The 22,943-nt window shown below is 36.9% G+C and overlaps 1 pseudogene; it reads left to right on the forward strand.

The window, feature by feature from the left end:
* Positions 1 to 10,111: 10,111 nt before the first annotated feature.
* Positions 10,112 to 16,912, forward strand: LOC142455991 (origin recognition complex subunit 4 pseudogene; annotated as a pseudogene).
* The last annotated feature ends 6,031 nt before the right edge of the window (positions 16,913 to 22,943 follow it).

The raw sequence follows: 22,943 nt of genomic DNA on the forward strand, positions 1-22,943 counted from the left end.
CCATCTCCAAAACTATATACATCAGAATGGAGGACATGTCTGTGTTGTGTTCATGAATGTCCTCTAAGGAACCCTCTCATTTCTAATGTCCATTACAATGGCTAGACAGAAACAGTCAAAATTCATGAGTGCACGGTCGAGACGTTATGCTGCAATGCCAGTGAGAAATTCTCAGGGTAGTTGTTCATGAGGATATGTTACAAAGCTTCAGGTCTGCTAATGCACCATGGGGCATGCCATTCTGCCATAAATCTAATGGGAACACATTCAGTTCACACTCTGGTGGATTAGCAAGCTCACCTTCCTGAAGAAAGTGCCAGGTGGCATCCCACTCAAGTCAGCTTCAGTCCAAAGGCACCCAACTTCACTTCTGAGGGTTAGCAAGTTCAAATACCCTAATTGTGTGCCAAGAGGCTCTCCACCCAGCAAGCCAGCCCCCCTGCACAAAAGCACTCATCCTAACTCGCTCTGTGAATTGGGAAGTCTATCATTCTGTGCCAAGATTTGGCTCCTGGTTCTGCTGCTGCTCCCCTGATGATACACCTGCCCTTTGGTTCCAGGATGTCCACTGGTCAGGGGTCCTGGCTCCACAGTACATGCTCCACTCCTGACTTTTCCTGGTGATGAGATACACATCTTTTACATATACTTGGATGGAACGCCAAGGAATCCAATTAACAATTACCCACATGTGAATCCTATCAGTATTATCCCTACTTTCTTAAAAGACCTTTGCAGGGAAAGGTCGTTTGGTGGGAATTTGAAACTTTGGCTAGAAGAGCCACCTTAAATAAGTTAATGCCCTTGCAATGTTGTAAAACAAGAGCTTTACATTTTGCTATTTTCATTTAATAAAGCTTTCCTTGATTTTGTAGGAATATTTTTGATGTACTCTCGTACATATTTCCATTTTATGTATGTCTCTCAGTATTCATGTAAATATATATAAATGTTTATCAATATTTCTAAAGGTAACTTTATAGTACACACTTTAATCTCCTTTTATTTATTTATTTTTATTCTCTTATCATTTATTATGTTTTATCCATTTTTGATATATAATCCATGTACCATGCAATTCAATGGTTTGAATATATTTAAAAAATGTAAAACCATCACCAAATCACTTTTAGATCATTTTTTTAAAAAAGTATTCTCCATATTCTTTGAAGCACATCTCAGAAATTATATTTACTTATTTTTAAGTATTACTAATCCTGCACTTTTTTCTTTTATAAAAGTATATTTCTTTAAAAAAATCACTTTCCCGGGGCTCATACAACTCTTATCACAATCCATACATACATCAATTGTGTAAAGCATATTTTCACATTTGTTACCCTCATCATTCTCAAAACATTTCCTCTCCACTTTAAACCCTGGCATCAGCTCCTCATTTTTCACCCCTCCTCCTCAGGTACCCCCTCCCTCATTAACCCTTGATAATTTACAAATTATTATTTTGTCATATCTTACACTGTCCGACATCTCCCTTCATTTTCATCATTCTTGTATTTATTATTATTAGCTCCACCTGTTATCCCAAATGTCCCTGCTACAACTGTACGGATCAGTTAATAATTGTTTCTATAGATTTACCTATCCTAGATTTCACATAAAGGCAATAATACCAAAGTAAACAGACAAATACCCCACACCAATATAAAAATTAAAATACAGAAAAGTCTCAATACCAAAAAAAGAAATACACCCACAAACAGAAAATAATAAAAATTAGAACAAATTAAGAATGGGTCAAAAGGGAAAACCGATGGTAAAGTGTTGAATGTTAACTGGAATATAGATGCAGTAATCCAATTTCCAATGGATTCTGTCTAAGGACATGGCTATTTACACCTGCAAGGAATGGTACAAAGGAGTTCTGTGAAGATGGTATCCATGTACGATCTCTGCAAGTGGATTTGGACCTTTCACTGCCATCCCTAGACTTCTGGAACCGTGGTGTTCAGAATTTAAGCTCTTTATCAGTCCCTCCTCTGGATTTGGATTTTATTACTTATGCTTCTTGGATCCACTAACTGGTGGACTTTCTTTTCATTGAACTTAGTTCACACCTCACGTGGACAGCTACTTTCTTTACACGCAAGCCTGTTGGAACCTAGACATCATTCTTTCTGAAAGCTGGGCTCCATGTTTTCTTCACCACTCTTTGATAAAAGTCCCATATTTTAGTGTTCACTTCATGAAGGCATGCCCCAGCTTCTTGTCGATCACTAAGGCCATGTTTTCCAACTAAAGTCCCTTCCTCTTTGTTGCATTCTATTTGCCATTAATGATCAATGCATCTTGACTGTATATTTGATTAATTTCAGACCGAAGACATTGGTAGAATTCTTCAACTTCTCCACCATTAACTGTATTGGTTGGTGCATAAATTTGAATAATAGTTGAATTGATTGGGTTTTCTTGAGGGCAGAGAGATATAATCCTGTCACAGACAGCTTTGTATTTCAAGATATATCTTGATATGTCCATTTTGAGGATGAACACAAAGCCATTCCTCTTGATTGTTCCAATTCTAGCATATTAAACAGTATGTTTCTCTCATTCAAATGGGCAACACCAGTCAATTTAAGTTGAATAATGCCTAGAATGTCAGTTTGTGCTCCATTGTATTTTTTTTACAACTTCCACTTTTCCAGGACTTATAATTCATATATCTCAAGTTCCAGTTATTAAATGATGTTTGCAGTTGTTTCTTCTCATTTTGATTCACTCCCTATCAGCAAATGAAGGTCCTAAAGGCCTTACTGCAAGTATACTGGTCTTCTCTAATGTCAGAAGGCAGTTCGTCGTAAGTCATATCTTGCGTCCCTCCCAACATAAGGCACTTATCTTCTGACACTATCTCTGACAATGTTCTGCTTCTTTTCGTGAGCTTTTCATATTCTGACAAGATTTTTATTCTGTACTAAGGGATTTCAGGGGCTAATTCACAGAAGTGGACAACTTGTTCCTTAGTCATGGTCTGTGACGAACTGACAGACAGGCAGTGGGAATATAATAGTATTATTATTAATCTAGCCAATAATATAGAATTTAAAATAGTAGTGAGAAAAGTAACATACCTATATAGAAAAGTTTATTGGAATAAAATACGTGGAATATTCATTTATACAGAGTAAAATTAAATGCCTGAACACTGCTTACTGAAACAAAGTTAGACACAAGGCAACATTTTGATAATGCTCATTTATTCAGGCGAAACTATGACTGCACATCTAATACATGTAGCAAAAAGCAAAGAAAATATATAAATAGCAAATATATTTTGGTGTTTAGTTGTCAGTTATTGAACAGCTTTTAAAGAAAAGATTTCAAAAACCAAAGTTCAAAGATTTCCTAGTCCCTTCATTTGGGATAGTCGACATGCAGGTGTTGTCATGCCAGAGTACTCCAGCATAAGTCTTAGGAGTGTTTCCGCTCCTGCGCTTCAGTGCAATAGACCTGTGAAAGTTAAAGTCCAGTTATTTCAGAGGGGTTTTCATTTGGATCCTTCTGATGTGTGCTATGAAGGACACTGCACACCTCAACAAGCCACAATCGAAAGTCCTGAGCGCAAAGTCTGAGTCTTTAAGGGCAAAGTGAACATTAAATTAAAATGCATGATTAGCAACATACGACCAATGAGGTTCTATACAAATAATATTAAGCATTTTTCCCAAGGGCCAGGTTGCTCCTTCCCAGTTGACCCACTATCTGCAGGTAGAGATCCAATTTTAGCAATACCATTTGATGAAGAGACTCTTTCCCATTTAATGTTTTGGTTTTTTTTTGGCCCCATGTAGAAGATCAGGTACATGCAGGTAGACACATTAATTTCTAGGTTTTTCTGTTCTGTTCCATTGGCCTATATACCAATCATTATCAGTATCAACTGTTTTAAGTACAATGGCTGTGCAATAGATTTTGAGGTCTTTGAGCCTATTTTTTTCTTTTTTCTTGCATATAATCCCATGGTGGAAATGATTATAAAAGTTTAATTATAGGATTAAGTCACATTATTAACATTTACCAGCCGACTGAAGATAAATTATTTAAAAATGTTTGTCAGTTTTAAAAAACTAAAGAACTGAGATTATATTGATAGAAGTGAAATATTCAGAAAAATTATTAAAATGAGAAATTCATGTACTATTGATTTTAATATCAATAGATATTACATAATATAGGCCCTCTTCAAAAAGACCTCACTCTTTCCAAAACTTAGTTTATTTTATAATCACATTTCTAAATATTTTCACTAGATCGACAGTTCAGTGTTCTGTATTGCTATTTTCCTTCTTTCTGTTAATGGAAATATTATCCCGTAATAAGGCATCTTTACTGAGGGGCTTTGTTTATTTCAGCAGAATGTCTAATACTCTGTACACTCTTATCTTGGCATAATTTTAAGCAAATTCAAGTGATAGGCAAAGCTGATGTATTTAGTATGCTTAGTGCGGTAGGCTTACACTTTTGTAAGCACTTTAATTGCATATGAACCATTCTCAGACGCATACTTATTTTCAAGTAAGGTAGATGGATTTAGTGCCTTGAAAGAAGTGATGTTGTGATTCCAGTTTGTTCTTTTCCATCAAATAATTACTGATGTACAACTTAGACCTTGACAAAATGCGCTATATAAAAGCCACTTGCTTAATTCACCTGAATAGATAAAGTCATTACGGAACAGATGTCCCCTGTCTGTGTGAAGCAGTCCACTTAGCAGTTTAAATGTGTCTCTGAAAACAACATGATAGGTAATGGCCCCCTGACTACAACCAAGTACCTTTACAGCGTGTCCTGCTCTTCCATCACCCTGTGGCAGCCAGAGGTCTCGATGCTCATAATCGGAATTCAGCATAAGGAACGTGAAACACTAATTTTAGATAGAAATAGAGCCTTTGTCCTTCAACATCTTCACCGACCAAATGGTTCTCATTAGATAAAGAATTCAAAATTCTCTATGACTTATATCCTTACTCGTGAGATGAAATTATTCATTTCTGCCATTTTCTTTAACAATTATGAGAGTAGACATTCTTACTATTGGTGTTTTATTATCTTCCCCATGAGACTAGATAATGTCCTTGCTAGTGATTCTTAGTTACATTTATCTATTTATTTTTTACATCTGGAAAGAACTACTTAAACGCTGACTATGGATTGACCAGTGGCTGTGCCGTTGGACTCAAACAAGAATAACAAGCGCGAGGAGACGGCACAGGCCTGGGCAGTGTTTCATCTGCTGTGCACGGGGTTACTATGAATAGGAACATACTCAACGGCACCTAACAACAACAATGATATTATTGGATAATCTTATCTCTATACACACACGCACACACACACACTTCTTTACCTAACATTATCTCTATATGCACACACATACACCTGCATATGTATTATCTTTATATATAATCTAACATGAACAGGTGTATGGGAGTGGTCACTGACCTCCTAATTGACAAAGGGGGAGGAGACTCAAATTCCTCATTAGCCCAAGGTAATGGAATCTCTGACACAGTGTTTAGGGATGCCTCCATCCTATAACCTTACCAATTCTGACACCAACTACCTCTCACAAAATGATCTCTGCATTGTACCTGGCGATAAATGCCTAATGGTGAAATAAATCCACCATTAGCTTCAGCTCCAAGGTCATTTGTTCTAACTCCCTGGCCCAGGAACCTGAGCTCACAAGTAATACCAGGCGGCACAGTATGGAGTAAGGGACTCCAGTCTTTTATCTCTGGGACCCAGCAGCCCACCACGTTGTGTCATGCTCTTGCCCTTGGTTCCGCTGCTACTGCTCCTCTGACCCTCCTCTGCTGGTTCTCTGGCCTCGGTTTGAGGAGATTCAGTGGACTAGTATCTCTGCGTCCCAAAAATATGCTTCATTATCGCTGCTTCTTCTTTGACAGTAGTTAGCCATGTAGTGCTGATATGGCTCATTTTATACTCAGCAGGATAACGAAATTGACCAATCCCCACATTAGAGTTCCAAAGCTTTATAACCACAATTAGGTATAAATGATCACAATTGAATTATTTAATCCATATCAGCGTCTACCCCAGACCCATTAAGAACACGCCATCTGCATTAGGCCTCCACTCAAGCACTTACTCAATGCAAGAACACTTTGTTCTATTAAATTGGCATTCCAGGATGCACACCTTCCCAACATGATAGCTGAAGAAAAATGTGTGCATAAGCAAATGTGGTGAAGAAAGCTCACGGTGCCCAGCTATCAAAAGATATAGCATCTGGGGTCTTACAGGCTTGAAGATAAACAAGAGGCCATCTAGCTGAGAAGCATCAAGGCCCACGTGGAAGAAGCACACCAGCTTGGCTGACCGCGAGGTGTAGAAGGAACCAGTTCTCAGACATCAAAGAACTAAAAATCATATCAGTGGGTGCTCACCTTCCTGATATGACCAAAGAAGACAAATGTGTACATAAGCAAACGTGGTGAAGAAAGCTAATGGTGCCCGGCTATCAAAAGATATAGCATCTGGGGTCTAAAAAGCTTGAAGATAAACAAGCGGCCATCTAGCTGAGAAGCATCAAAGCCCACATGGAAGATGCAAACCAGCCTGTCTCACCACAAGGTGCAGAAGGGACCAGTTATCAGACATCAAAGAACTAAAAATCATATCAATGGGTGCCCACTTCCCTGATACGATCAATAAAGATAAATGGGTGCAAAAGCAAAGGTGGTGAAGAAAGCTGATGGTGCCCAGCTATCAAAAGATATAGTGTCTGGGGTCTTAAAGGCTCCAAGATAAACAAGTGGCCATTTAGCTCAGAAGCAACAAAGCCCACATGGAAGAAACACACCAGCCTGTCTGACCACAAGCTGCCAAAGGGATCAGATATAAAGCATCAAGGAACAAAAATCATATCATTGAAACTGGGTAAGTGCAGAGTGGAGACTCAAAGCTCAATGGTAGCCAACTGGACACCTCTTACTGAAGGGATGTGGAGAGGAGATGAACCAGGCAGGGTGCAGGTTAGCAACAATGAAACATGTAACTTTTCTCTAGTTCTTAAATAGTTCCTCTCCCCCACTATCATGATCCCAATTGTACCTTACAAATCTAGCTAGACCAGAGGATGTACATAGGCACAGATAGCAATGGGAAACACAGGGAATCCAGGACAGATGACTCCTTCAGGAGCAGTGGTGAGAGTGGCGATGCCTGGAGAGTGGAGAGAATGTGGGGTCGAAAGGGGGAACTGATTACAAGAATCTACTTATTGCCTTCTCCCTGGTGGAGGGACAGCAGAGAAGAAGGCGGGGGGAAGACATCAGACAGTGTAATATATGACAAAATAATAATTATTTATGAATGATGAAGGGTTCATGAGGTAGGAGGGAGGGGGAAAATGAGCAGCAGATATTAAGGGCTCAAGTAGAAGGCAAATGTTTTGAAAATGATGATGGCAACAAATGTACATATGTTCTTGACACAGTGGATGTATGAATGGATTGTGATAAGAATTGTACGAGCCCCCAATAAAATGATTTAAAAAAAAGGAATAAGTCATCTGACTAAAATTACAAAGACTATATGGTTAGAAGTAAGAGAATTAGTGCAGTGCATATAGATTACCTTTATATATCATATATTTATACAGTTAATACATTTGCATATACATATATAATTATATTACCTTTAGAAATATATAACATATTATTTTTCCTAATATATAGTACATTTACATATGAGGATAAGTCAAACATATTTGTAATAAGCAAAGTTCTCTAGGGAAGCAAAATCAGTGCATTCATGAATATATATATTCCACTTCTGTCTATATATCATCAATCTGTATCATCTCGATGTATATCTTATAGCTTCACTTTCTTTTTCACAAATAAAGAAACTCAATATTCCTGTCATCTAAAAATCATATTACATCAATATTAAATTTGAACTAAAGAAATAGTTGCAACTCTCCTGCTATTTTAATCATTTGTTGTGTTAGGTGCTGTTACATCACCTCAAATATATAGTAACCCTATATTAAACAGAAGGAATTACTGGCAATGAATATATCATCCTCAAAATTTGGTAATGCATAAATCGATTGTTGCAGATATTGTTTCAAATAATCTCATTGATAGCCTTCCTCTTTTTGCAGATCCTTCACTTTAGCAATGTTGCAGCCCCTCCCCCTGCCCTTTAGGGTCTAGTCCCTCCTAACAGCATGCCCAACGTGTGAGAGGGCAAGTCTCACCTTCCTTCGTTTTAAGCATCATTCTGGCTGTACTTCTTCCAACACGTTTGCTCTTTCTTTTGACAGTCCATGGTACTTCTCATATTCTACATCAGAAATATAAATCAAATGTATCCATTCTTCTCTGATATTCCAGTTCACAGGATAGACTGCACATGAATTGGAGGTGATTGAAAATATGATTTAGTTCAGGCAATCTTAGACCTTAAAATGATATTGTTGTTCATTAACACTTTAAAGAGTCCTTTTGCAAAAACTAAGCATTTGATTTCTTGACTACTATTTCCGTGAGCATTGATTGTGAATCTATGTCAAATGAAATTTTTTGACATACTCTTTATTGTTTCAGTTGAGAGGATATTGTCCCCTTTAAATTGATATTTAATTTGTACTGAAGGTTGTAGTGTTCGAACTTCATCAGTAAACTCTTCAAGTTTGACTACAATTCACCTTATGTTAAAGCATGCAGCATCCCCTTGTTCTATTGGAATGACTTTCTCTTTTTGGTTTAGATAAAATTTCTGCATGAACACAATTAGTGTTCTTGAATTCCCATTCTTCTCAACATTCCTAGTATTTTATGATCCACACATTTGAATGCCTTTTCCTATAAAACATAAAACATAAGAAAATATATTTATATTATTTTCTGTTTTCAACAATATGTCTGTAAGGTTATCCCTCTATTCAGGACTTCTTTTTAATGAAGCTTGAATTTATGGAAACTCCTTACTGGTGGACTGAGGGAACCATTTTTGAATTATTTCCAGGAATTTTTACTTGCAATCGATATTCATTATCCTGGTCAGTAATTTCTCCATTCTCTGGGATCAGCTTTATTTGGAATGGGTGCACACACAAATCTCTACATGGTGAACCAAGTTGCTGTCCCCCAAATTTCTTTTGCTAGATTAGAAAGTAATCTCAGCACTGTGTCAGATTAGAAACATCTCAGTTTGTATTCTGTCAATTCCTAGAACCTTGGTGTGGCAGTTACATAATCTGGTGGCAATCTGGGATTTCAGAAGTTTAAGAGTGAAGAGGTGGCGTCTACTCTGTCAATCGGGTCATAGCCAATGAGGCTTCTGTGCGGGTGTGGCCTTCCACTGAGAATTCTAGGAACTCTGATATTTCCTCCTTGGAGGCGTGGACACACTCTCTCTGCTAGCTTCCTGAGAGAAATCCCTGTGAAGAAGCCACAGGGACCTACCCTGATGCTGCCTTGGATGCTGGAGAAGCCTTGTGGTGACCCCTGCCAGTGCTGAGATGTTACACCACCACGGAACCCAAAGACTTTCTACCCACTTATGTGTGATCTTCCTGTGGTTGGCATCATTGCATGTGTTTCATGAGTCTGTAGAGGACTTTATCGATTGGTATTGGACATATGGACTAATATCGACTTATGGGCTTGGACTGCACTGGCATGCGATGCTTTCTTAAAGTATATTACTTTTTGTATAAAACTCTCTCTGATACACATATGAGCTTCTATGGATTTGCTTCTTTCGTCTACCCAGACTGACACACTTGGGTTTTGTTAATGCTGCTTGAACTTCTTCCTTCAATATCATTGGCTCTTTATCCTGTGACAACTCTTGAAAGAGTTGAATGTCTAGTAATTATTTTTGATGCAGTGACTTTGTATTTCTTCTTCCTATTTTGATGTTTTCTGCATTTTCAATATTTAGTCCATCTTGAAAATTTTAGCATCATTAAAAATTTTTTTATCTGCTTGAGAAAATCTGAGTGTGCTTTCCTTTGAAAACTTTCTAACTGAAACCCGAGTACGCTGTGAGGTGATACTGACAAGCAGTTCTGTCCCTGGGTTCCTGTCTCTGCCTTGGATCTGAATTTGTTGAAATGAACAGTCATAAGACAAAGAACAGCAACAATACCTGCAGAATGCCTTTCACAGGCACAAAGAACTTTACGTGAAAGATTTTGTCTTCAGAGTTCACATAGTAACCTATTCGGAGTACAATTACCATTCAATCACTTAATTGAGCTGCTCGAGAGAACTGCAATCCATGGAGAAAATAACTCAGTTCTCATTATTGGACCCCGAGGATCAGGAAAGACAGTGTTAGTAAATCCTGCTTTAAGGGAACTCATGGAAATAGAAGACAGGAGTGGAAATATGTTACAAGTTCACCTAAATGGACTGCTGCAGATCAATGATGAAATTGCTTTACAGGAAATCACAAGGCAGTTAAGTCTGGAAAATGTAGTCGAAGATAAAGTTTTTGGAAGCTTTGCTGAAAACCTTGTATTTCTTCTGGAAACTTTAAGAATGCCTTGTATTTCTTCTGGAAGCTTTAAGACTAGCAGTTACCTGGTGGTCTTCATTTTAGATGAATCTGATCATTTTGTCGATCATAAGAACCAAACACTCCTCTATAATCTTTTTATATGTTTCAGTCTGCACAGAATCCACTTGTAGTTATTGATCTTCCATGTAGATTGGATATTTTGGAGCTCCTAGAAAAAAGAGTGAAGTCACAATTTTCACATCGGCAGATACGCATAATGAATTCTTTTGATTTTCCACAATATCTTAAAATATTTAAAGAACAACTCTCTGTCCCTCTAGAATTTCCAGACAAGCTTTTTGCTGAGAAGCAGAATGAGAATATTCCCTGTCTCTCAGAAGATAGAAGGGTACGGGAAGTACTACAGAAACATTTCAACAAAAATCTACGGGCATTACCTGTGCTGTTGATGGTTGCTCTAACCGTGTTACAACATCCCACCCATCTGTACCGACAGCAGATCTGACGCAGGCAAGTCAGCTGTGTAGCAAGGACTCTAAAGGAATATTGTGCGCGGTTTGTCACTCTTGGAAATTTGTCTTATAGCAATGAAACATTTAAATGAGATCACGACGAGGAGCCCTTTACTTTTCAAATGGTCCACGATGAGTTCCACAAGTTTGTTCAAAGGAAGACTCATCATTTATTACATTGAGAAACGTGTTGTCAAGAAGGCTTTTGAACACTCCGAACAGCTAGAATTAGTGAAGTATATGGGAAGAACATCAGTAAATTTGCATAGTACCAGCTGATGAAACTGCTTTTAGACAGCACTCAAATTATGAGTGCTCTACAGAAATAGCCCAACTCTCCTACAGATGTTAGGCAGTGGGCAATGTCCTCACTGAGCTGGTTAGGAATATTCACCAAGAACGTAATGTTGGGGCTCAAAGCATACTTCTCTGAAGAACTAAAAGCCATTGTTGTTAAAAAGATACATCTATTTAATTTATGTATTTATGGACATCTATTTTTGTACTTTCGGGAGACTTTTACCATGTAGAATCTTTGTGTCTTGCCTTTCAATAGATATGCTGTTACATGATTTTTAACTCTTATGATTTAGATTGTGTTTTGAAAGAATACACTTAGAAATTGGACCATAAAAATAAACTTTCTACCTCTGGATCTTTGCATATTTCATTATAATAATTTATTTTGTCTTCTAAATTTGATCTTTGGAATTTTCTACTTAGTTCTTTTTTCTCCATAATTGGCTCCATTCACTTTAGCTACTTTATGTTCAAAAACAGTTTCCAGAATTTATTTGGACAGTCATTTTGGTGTTTTCTATTTTTTGTCATTTTTGGGGGGTAGGGTAATTTTGTAGTATTTATTTATAACTTTTAGTGAGAAATATACATATGCTTCTTCAATTTATTAACCCCTGAATAACAAGTGATATGATTGTCAGATTCAAAAGCTTCAATATCAACCCACTTTAATCCTCTAATGCCTATTATATCCATCATTATGTGTTACATTTTATTTCTGAAGATTTTTGATTACCCTAGATGTATATTTTGTGCATTCTAGTTTCTTGCTATTAATGGATGTTTATTCTGCATCAGTAAATGAAGGTGCCGTAAGCTTTGTTCCATTACAATCATTTCTTTCAGGAGATGGCTCTTCCTCAGTTCTATTTTGTGTTCCAAGTTAACAGGACTCATCTTCTAGTACTATATCAGACAATATTCCTCAGCCAATCATAAAATTTCCAGAGGATAATTCTTCAAAAGTGCATTTCTCTTTTTTTTCCCCCTTTCTAATCTTCTTTGTTTGGAATTTCAGCTGAAACTTATCCATCATGAATGATCCTGCAGCTAATTGATATACCATTGGCATAATTTTCAGTATTATGGCAACATAGTGGGACAAACCAACACATGAACGATGAGTTATTGATCTAGATTTATAAATTAATTTGAGTATTTTTCAAGAATATTCATGTTTAGAGATAGTTATATGTTAAATTTTAATGTATATATGAACATATAGTTTATAAATAAAACTAATACCTATAAATAAAACTAAGACCATCTCAAATTGAGTATATTCTTTCTTCCGGGTGGATGGAAATTCATCCAGAATTAGCAACTTATGTTTACATTCCAATTATTATTATAATGTACTTAATACATATTTTGAGCTCTTAGCTGCCTCCAAAACAATTTCATTTATAAAATGTACTTCTTTTTCTAAATCTTGAATTTATTGTCTCAAAGAACAGACCCTTCCTTCCCAGCTTTTACTGTCTGAGTAAAATGCTGAATATTCCAATTGAACATCACAATAAGACAGTTTCTTAAAATGGATATTAAGTGATTTTCCCTCAAAAGTTCATCTTTCCTTTCTGATTTATTAATATACTCAATTCCAATCAAATAGGGTGGTATAGTAATATTGTGTTATTGCTTTAAATATCATTCCCTTGAAAAAACAGTGACTCTCAATTAGACAACACCATATATAGAAGTCAGGTTATATTGTATGCAGTGAAGAAGGCTAATGAAAATAGATAGTATCAACTAAAGTAGTCACTGTTTTCTTTTTTCCTGATGAATGAAACATAAACGCAGTGCCAATCAAGCACATTTTGTTTTTTGGTGTTTTGTTTGTTTGTTAGTTTGTCTCTCTTATGTTTTTAGTGAGCAAAGTAAGAAGTACCTTAGAACTCACTTGTCAAGATAAATCAATGGAAAGGTGAGGGTGAAAGGTAAGTATCTGATCTAAAGTCTGCTTGTTTTCATTACCTAAGTTACATAAGTAACTTATCGAAAGTGCTCACTAAGAAATATTAATGGTTTGGAAGAGACAGCTTCAAATATTAGCTTATTATACTTTCCCAGTTTATCCCCAAAGGCGACAATCCAGCTGTACTATATTATAGTAGTGGCGCTTATCTCTAATTATAATTTGTATTTCACTCTGTTGAAGGAACAGCCCATCATTTAATATCAGAACCAAGCAAACACAATATCTGACATTACCACTTCCTAAGCAGGGATTACATGTGTATGCAGGCAGAATGGTTTTGAACAAATCAATACTCTGATTTATATAGAGTTTTAGGAAACGTGGTGTTCGATAATCGATTTACTTTCAGAATGAAGTGAAATGCCATAGACATCATTTGTGAATATATAGTCCAAGGATAATATAATATGTGAAAGCCGTAATCTGATAAAGGGATTAAGGTTCTTATGGAATGAAAAGTGTTATTAAGTTATATTTAAGATGATTTGGAAGCCATTGTGAGGCGATTAATGAGGATTGGTTATTTGAGAAGTGAGTGACGAGCAGAAATGGAGCTACCTGGTCTTGGTTTGTATCTGGATGGATGTTAGTGTTCTTTACCACAAGGGAAAACATAAAGAGGAGGTTGTAGGGTCTTGGAAGGGCTAACAATTCTGTTATTAGGTGTCTTTGAGTCAGTTTAGACTCAAAGTAAGACCATTTACAGCAGAACGAAATACTGCATGGCCCTGCACTAGCCTCCCAAGTGTGGTTACGTATGAGCCCGTATAGTCACTGAGTCAATCCATGTAGATGGCTGTCTTCCTCATTTTCACTGAACTGCTACTTTACCAAGTATGATGCCCTTCCACAGGGACCCACTCCTGGCAACATGCGCAGGTTAAGTGAGACCAAGTCTTGCTGTGCTCTCTGCTAAGGAGCATTCTGATTGTACTTCTTCCCAGACAGATTTGTTTCATGATCGTTTCATGATCCTTTCCAGGTTCTTTGCCAACACCGTAACTCAAATAGAAATCCTAGGGTTGCTATTCTTTTTAAAATAAAGAATACCAAGTATACGTAATAAATAGATAGCTATAAACCAGGACCTGTACCTCAAAAATGAGTCCTATAGTAGAGACAATTTGGGCCTATACAATTACTACTTTGATTAGCATGATAGTTGTAATTTGCTTCCCCATCTGACCATGATCTTACCTTTCTTTACAAGATAGATTGTGACTGTGATGAACTTACAGTTGACATTAGTAAGTTATAGATGGGGATCTCAAAATATGATTTTCATACCCTGAGGCTATATCAAAGACAGACTTACTAATTCATTTTTAAACAAAAATATATGTAGTCAGCAAGGTCTCTGATTAAATAAATGGATTTAGAAATAAAATAAAGTCATACACCGACTATATTTATATCTAACAATAAAAGGCACTACGCATTCAAATTTTGAGTGAAATACGGAATTCTAAATGCCAAGTGATCTCCTAGGTAGTCTTTCAATATTCCTACAATTTTCTTTTAAAAATCTGTTAAAATTGTCAGTTTTTCATAGAGAAAATAACTTTTTTCATGGTGACATTTTTCCACCATTTACACTTTACAATACTGTCGTCAAATAAAGAAAGATATAAAAGTCACATATCACATCCACCGTGATGAATTTTCTACAAATAAATGCATTCATGTAGACATCAGCCAGTCAAGAAGAACAATAGCAGCACAAAAAAAATGTGCCACACTATTCACTACTCTGCATCAAGAAGTACCATGTACTTGGCCTGTAAGAGCTTAGATTAGTTCTGCCTCAAAACATTTATGCTTCCTATGTATTAAAAAAAGACGTATTCAACATAAGCACAAACAATACTCATTGCAGTATAAGAGAACCCCTAGTAGTTCAGTGACCCACGACAATTAACCCCAATGTCACTATGATGTCACAGTCAATGTAGATGTAGCCATTTGAACAAGATAACCATGCTGTGTTAATTAATCTGAGCACAGCCATTTTGTACTGACCCAAGAATGGCCATTTTACAGTCACCGTCATTCCTCTTGTAATGCTGTTTTCTGTAACTGCTGAGCTGTTGTCATTTAGTTTTGAAATTGTGGGTGATGTGTCTACACCCTCTGCTCTACTTCTGTAAGGTCCCATATTTTCCAATATCGTAACACCACCTGCCTTTGTATTCAAGTTCCCCTTTTCTTCTCTATAAGCCCGATGCCACCTGCCCCGCATGCCTTCTGTATTTCACAGCATAAAACCCTCCACTTTCAGCAATCAGGATCCTGAGAGGATTAGGCTCTAGTTGCCCCTTGACCGCCTAGCTTTCATTAAAGTGGTGTGTGAGCTAATTGATTTCATCCTGGCACAACCCTCATATGAAAAAACAAGACCCAAAGTCACAGAGTCAATTCTGACTCACAGCACCCCAAAAGGACCGAGTAGAACGACCACTTGGTTTCTGGGAGGGTAACTCTTTCTAGGAGTTGAAAGTCTCACCTCTCTTCTGCAGAGTAGCTTGTGTTTTAGAAGTACTGACCTTGCGGTTAGCAGTTCAATGGTAACTCGCTACACCACTAGAGATGCCTAACTAGGGTAAGCAAATAAGACAAATACTACTCTCCTAAGTGAACTTGCCTATAATTATCCTGTATGAGAAGAGCATTGGTGTAAAGTGAAGAAAAAAGCTGTTGGCCACTGATTAAAAATAAAAACTTAAAACATGTGATAAACCTGTCACATAAATATATTATACAGAGGGTAATATTGAATATAAAACTATTGATGTTGAATTTTTGGAGGAATCATTAGAATAGTATTTATAATATTCTAATCATTTAAAAATTAAAATAAAACAATGTAATATGAAAACTTTATTATGTACAATTATGTTAAAATAATAGAAAATAGAGTATGCAGCATCCTCAAGACTTGAGTCCTCAGAAATTAAAATGGTTTACAGAGGAAGACAGAGGAAAATAAATTAAAGCAGAATTTAGAACCGCTGGATTGACTAATGCCGCAATTACAAGATCTGGAGGAAGGCAGAGGGGAACTTGGTAGAGCGGAACATGAAGAAATCAAAACGGAAACCCTGGAGCAGCTAGATGAGTTTTATGATTCGCTGAAGAAAATCAGGTCTGGAAATTTGACTGGTAGATAAAATAGGTGAACTACAACTGCCTAGCCAGGCAGCTATCAGCCAGGCCTTTAAAACTCTGAGGTCATCAGGTTGCTTGCAGAAAACAACCAGGCCAGCTCTGGACACAGTCAGCAGAGATGGACGAAGATCTGATGGTGGGAAACCTGGAAAGAGACCTGTACACTCAACAGAAAGTACGCTCAACTAACAGCTGTCAGGAAACTTGGAGAGAATCTGACTGCTGCTGCTGAGACCTTCTTCTCCGCAAAGCAGGTGCTAGAGACTCTGTAGACCTAGACTCTGGAGACAATGTCATTGCTTTGGCAAGGTTTGAGGTTGATAAAACAAAAGAAAACAAAATGAAGTGTGGAATCTCGATCATATTTTGGAAATGGTATTTTGTGTTTTGTGTATCTCAAAGGAATCAAATGATCCTTGAACTACCTTAGCAACTGTGTTAGTCTGGATTGACTAGGGAAACAAATCCGGAGACATTTCTATGTGTGTAAAAGAGAGCTTTATATCAAAGAGCAATTGCATATTGAGAAAACAACTGAGCTCAGTCCATGAAGGGGAAACAGAGCGAGAATGTGCGATCTGCCTCTAGGTTGAAAGAGAGGAAGTTCCCAGAATTCTCATGAGAAGGTCATGCCCACAAGGAGGCATCATCAAGCTGTGACCTGATTGACAGGCTAGACTTCACCCCTTCACCCTTAATATCCTCGAGTTGACATGAGTTTAAGTAACTACAACAGCTTATGAAGACGTGACATAACAATGCACCGGTGGCTTCTGGGGCTGCCTTTCATCACCGTGTTTTGTGTAGGGCTGCCTTTGTGATTGATCCTGGACTTGTTGGGAAGGAAGGATCCACTGGTCCTGGCTTAATGTGATGTGTGTGTTTAAGAAAGAGAAAAATAAACGGTGTTTTTCTACCTGTGCATCATCAATGCTTCTTGTTGGCAAGTGTTATTGAAAAGCTTCAAACTCTCGCTTATTTCTGCTGACAACTTTACACCTTGTAGGGAATAGCATCACATCACAACATCATGATATTCATAGAACTTTATAGAATTCTACCAGACCGTAGACCATTTTCATTTGACAAACAAGGAAACTGAGGTTCACAAAGAACCCGTGACTTTTTTTTAAACATCACCTTAGAGGCAAATCGGGCATAAGCCTCTGTCCTAACGCTCAATTTAGCCCATTCAGTTTGTATTTCCTGAAACTCTTTTGTAAAAAACAACAGGTATTAAATGAAAGTCAGTGTGTATGGTCCTTGGACACCCCAGTGAAACGCTGACAGTACATCCAGGTACAGCTCGCTAGCATATGCGTTCTCCTTAGGAACCGAGCCCAGTGTGTTTCTGAATGTGCAGTCTGATCAAGGGCAGCCTGTTGAGTCGCTCCTGAAGGCACTTAACGACCTGCCTGTCTCAGGGGAAGCAATAGCAAAGGGCAGCTAGGGGCCCTCCCTGGGCGCCAACTTAGAGTAAAGCTACCATTCACTCTTCAGTTTTTGGAGAAACCCAGAAGTTGTGAAGAAAAATAAGCTTTTCCCTGAGTGTTTGTCTAGCTGAAAGTTCTGATATACAGATCTATTCCTGGGCTCTCGCCATTTTACATTATTATGTTTTATATACCGCGCTTTGCAGTTTATACAAATTCAAAATATTTTTACAGCTAAAAATTGATTATGTAATTCTCTCTCAGACAGTTCAAGTTCAAATAAAATTGGAAATGCATTTTTATTTATAAGGATATTGTCAGGATGCCTTCTGCTTGGCATGGCTTTATACAATGTAAAGGCTATTTGATGTTGGTGAAAATATATCAGAATGTCTGGGCTAATTTGTCACAAATTCTACTCCTGTAATTGACATCATCTTGAACATATCAATTCATGTCTCTAAACCATAGTTACCTCTGCAATAAAAATAAGGGATTTTGAAAACTTTAAAATAGTTAGTGCAGTCTCTGGCACAATATAGAAATATTTAAAATTATATTATTGAGAACATTTTAAATTATTTTGTATTGTATGATATGCATTTATCACATAAACTAAGTCTAATCAGAACCCAAATGGGCATTATGATTTTAGCACCTATGCATGTTAACTATTTGCAAAACTCACAGATTTTACTTCTGGCAATTGTATAATTCAAATATTTTTTCACAAACCATTTAATTTATGTGTCTTTCTCTAACCTCATGCATATTTTCCAAGAGGTAAACTAATTTTACAAAGAAGGTGAAGATCAGATCTGCCTATTCAAGCAGACTGTTGAGACTCAATCTATTATAGGTGTGCTTACTTAGTGGACGTGTCAGAAATATGAGAACATTTAGCCATGATTTAAAGAAACAGAGTCTTTTTAAGGACAAATGAAAAGCAAGGATTCTGTAGGACTTTATGCTAACTACAATTGATCTAGAAGGAATCTAATAGAGAAGCATATGGACTTTATCAATTTCCTTTTGCTCTGCTGACCATGAATCTGATTACACTTTAGCCAAGATCAAATTTCCTTTTTTTCATGGTTCCTTGATACCATTTCCCAACCTATTTGCCAGGCTCTGAAAGTTACACATCTTCACCAAGATTATCTTTCTGAAAGTTCTAATTGGTATAAAAACAGAAAGACTTGGATCTAATTTTTGTCGCCACCCTCATCCTTCATCATTATGTGCCCTAGAAAATATCATTTAACTTCTTTCAGCTTTAAAAGTGTCAACTATTTTGGAGAGAAAACACATTATCAAAGTTTGTGACAAAGTTGGAAATAAATTAATAGCACAAGCACATTACTATATGCCTGGACTCAGTAAAAATATGGTCACTATTTTAGTCCTGTTTTATTCAAGTACCTTCTAAAAGAAAGATAAGTATCGTTATTATTATAGTCGATGGTAAAGCATTATTGTGCAGAGACAGCTTATTAATCACTAATACATGAATTCATAACGTGTACATCTTCTAACTTGTGTGATTCAACAGTAGTTACATAAACCACAAGGACTGGAGAGATGATATACTTTCAGTTACGTTCACTTACGAAGGCAGGACCATGCCAGGCAGACTAATACATGTCTCAAAAAGGCATCGATAGCTTGAAAACAGCAACTATTTGTTGGCCTTGGGTCATCATCTGTTGGGTGCTCTCCAGGCAATAGGTCTGAACCCACCCATAGTCCAATGACCACCCGCCCCTCATCGTGGGTTAGCTTTCATTTGCTTCTTTTTGCTACAGGGTATTCTGGTCTTCAGGTCAAGAAAAATATTTCTGCTGCTTTGTTTTTCTACAAGTTTGTTCAAAGCCAATAGAATTACCTTAAGCCACATGGAGGTGATCTAAGTTGTACTACAACAAAATGATAAAAATGTATCTAAATGTGAACCAGGGACATAGAGAGACCATAGTTATATCCACGGATTTGTGCTCTCGTTTGACATCAGCCCTCATATAGAACACTTAGTTCTGGTGACATGCCCTTGCCTGGTACTCACGCTCCTGAGATCCCTGAGATGCTAGAACACAGTGTAGTGAAACAATCAGCTCTTAGAAAAAAAAAGCATCTGGAGTCTTAAAGGCGTGTCTCCAAATAAGCAGCCCTCTAAATGAGGAGTCAGCTAAGATCACACGGAAGAAGCCTAAGAGCACGTGTGACCCAAGGACTGAAAACAATACAAGAAGGAACAGTACCAGTGTTGCCTTCTAAACACCCAGTTTTCAGAATACTACGAATGACCGCGGAGCCCCAAACGCACTGACAGGTCCCCACACATATTGACTCCCGAGGGAATCCCCACTGCCCACAGACTAACAATGCGATTAGTCCTGACCTCAGGCAAAGGATATTAAAAAGAAGTTTTTAGTAATTGTACTTTAGACTGGAATGTAACACCTTAGCACTAAATCTCACTTTGTATCCATATTAAATTTATCCAAAATTGTAATATTCTTTTGCTTTTTTATATTTTTTGCAGTAAAGCATCATTGAAAGACACTATATTCCTCTGGTTCTGTGAGGCTTCCTCACCCCCCACTACCATGACCCCAGTGCAGCTTCCCAGTTCAGATGAGACTGGAACATGTACACAGGGATAGATAAGAGATGGGAGTTAACGACACACAGAAACGTTGCTTTTGAATATATTTAGGTCTTTCACTGTTTCATATCTTCATTGTTGCTGGGTCCTTCTTTCTGCTCTGTGTACTTGTTTCATATATTTTTCTATCCAGGGAGGCCAGAATTTATGAAGAGAGTACATGGGAACACCAAAGGGGAAGGCGGGGACAAGGGAAATCAACACCCGTGGGTACAAGAGGATGAAAATGTTTAACTTTGACCGCACAACCCTTCTTAATATGATTGAACTGTTGAATTGTCTGCTGTGTTTATTATAGTTCAATAAGACTAATTTTAAAAGGTAAGCATCAAAATTATAGGTCCCCTCCATTTTATTTCATAATTGTGTCCTTATTTTTGTGCGCCTATGTACAGTTTTATTTTGAAGGGCAAGAGACAGTGGGGTGCGAAAAGTGGAGGATGTACAAGCAATTTCATAGGCAGTTTTCAAAGTTTTATTTTACTGGCTTCAGGAATAGACTTACCATGAAGTCAAGAAAGCATAAGTTTTGCCTGATATATACATAAGATCTTTTAAAATGTACTTGAAACATCTAAGTCCCTCCTTGTCAGCAAAGTAATTAGATTGTGATCCTGAAAGCATCCAGGTCTCTACAGGAATGTGCTAGAAAACTTGAGTCTTAATGGGGTGTAGTCCTCTAAGTGCAGTCATTTCAAAGACTGCACCCCTTTTTCCTTCCTTTCTTTTAATCACAAAACTTACTTATATTCAGAGTAGCCATTCATTCTCCTATATCTGGGAAGATAGAAATCGACATAAAGTCTATGCTCATGGTTTCATCAGCAAGAATACTAGGATACCAATTCTTAACTTTTCTGAATTTTAACTTATAGTTTTTGGAGTGATATTGATTTTTGTGTGGCTGAGTGAGGCCTAAATGTAAAAATTCTAATTTTGCATTCAGAAAACCTGCTGGACATATGTTCAAATTTCACCTAATCTCTTCTGAGCAAGCAAATGAATACCAAGAGCCATTATTATTTTATGCTTCATGGACGGAATATTCACAACTGGAGATAATGAAATCATAGCACATTAATATAAAATGTGACCATTTTATATTAAAATATCTTGGTGAAGTGATAAAATAGACATTATGATCTGTTTCAAAATTGTCTTCATCAATCTTTGTCTTTAAAATGCTGGACATTCTAAGGACATTTTCATCAATATTATGGACTATCCCATTTGGGAGATTTGTAAAAAGTAGGATTCCAGATTTTCTTTGGTTGTATTTGCTCCATCCAACTTAGGATAAACTTTTAAAAGTTCAGTGTGACCTAAATTATTTTTCTCTAGGTCAATATGACTTTCTGAATATCAAAATTCTCAGTCACAAGGGAAACCTGCATGAAATCATTAGAAATCAATAAGAAAACTCCAGAGAGTCAAAGAGAAGCATTTTACATAATAAAATTTAAAGAGATTTTCCTAATCTAAAATAAAAATATATTTTTTTCTGTAATGCAAGTTCATTGGAGTTAATTAATAATACTATTATGAATAATAATAGTTATTTATTTCTTACAGGTTAAGCTCTTTTTAAAAATCTTTTTATTGGGGGCTCATTCGACTCTTATCACAATCCATATATACATACATTTTGTCAAGCACATTTGTACATTTGTTGCCATCATAATTCTCAAAACATTTTATTTCTACTGGAGGAGGGTGGATGAAGCCTGGTAGTGCTTGGTCATGGGCAATGTAACTGAGAGTAATTACTGAAACCCAAATGAAGACTGAACCTGACAGTGGGACAAGAAGGAAGTATAATGAAATAGAGGAAATAATATTTATTCATAGAGTACATATACTAAACTATCATACACTAATCTATGTAGCCAAATAGATATGAAACAAATAAAATACGACATCTAAATAATTATTTTAATTTTTGGCCAATGAAAGAAAGGTTTCATATTTTATAGGGAATTTGTGAAGGCCATAGAACGTGGTGTTTAAAAACAACACCCTTTAAATCTGGAATTGAACTTACCCCTTGTTAGAATAATCAACATTTTAATATCAAAAGGGTACCATTACTCAAGGAATGTCCTGCCATCCAGTTGATTCCAACTCATAGTTTGCGTATAGGATAGGCTAGAACTGCCCTGTGGGTTTCAGGATTAGGAAGCCTCATTTTTTCCAGCAGTGCCTCTTGTGGTTCTGAACTGAGACTGCGTGGCGAGTGGCCCAAGGCTAAGCTTTCAGAAAGGAAGGAGAAATGGAAAGAAAAACACTGGGTAGAAGTGAGATATGCCAAGGTATACTGAGATAATTTAAATGGATGTGTTGAAATACAATTAATATACATTGTA

The sequence above is a fragment of the Tenrec ecaudatus genome, chromosome 9 (assembly GCF_050624435.1).
Source record: "Tenrec ecaudatus isolate mTenEca1 chromosome 9, mTenEca1.hap1, whole genome shotgun sequence".
NCBI lineage: Eukaryota > Metazoa > Chordata > Mammalia > Afrosoricida > Tenrecidae > Tenrec > Tenrec ecaudatus.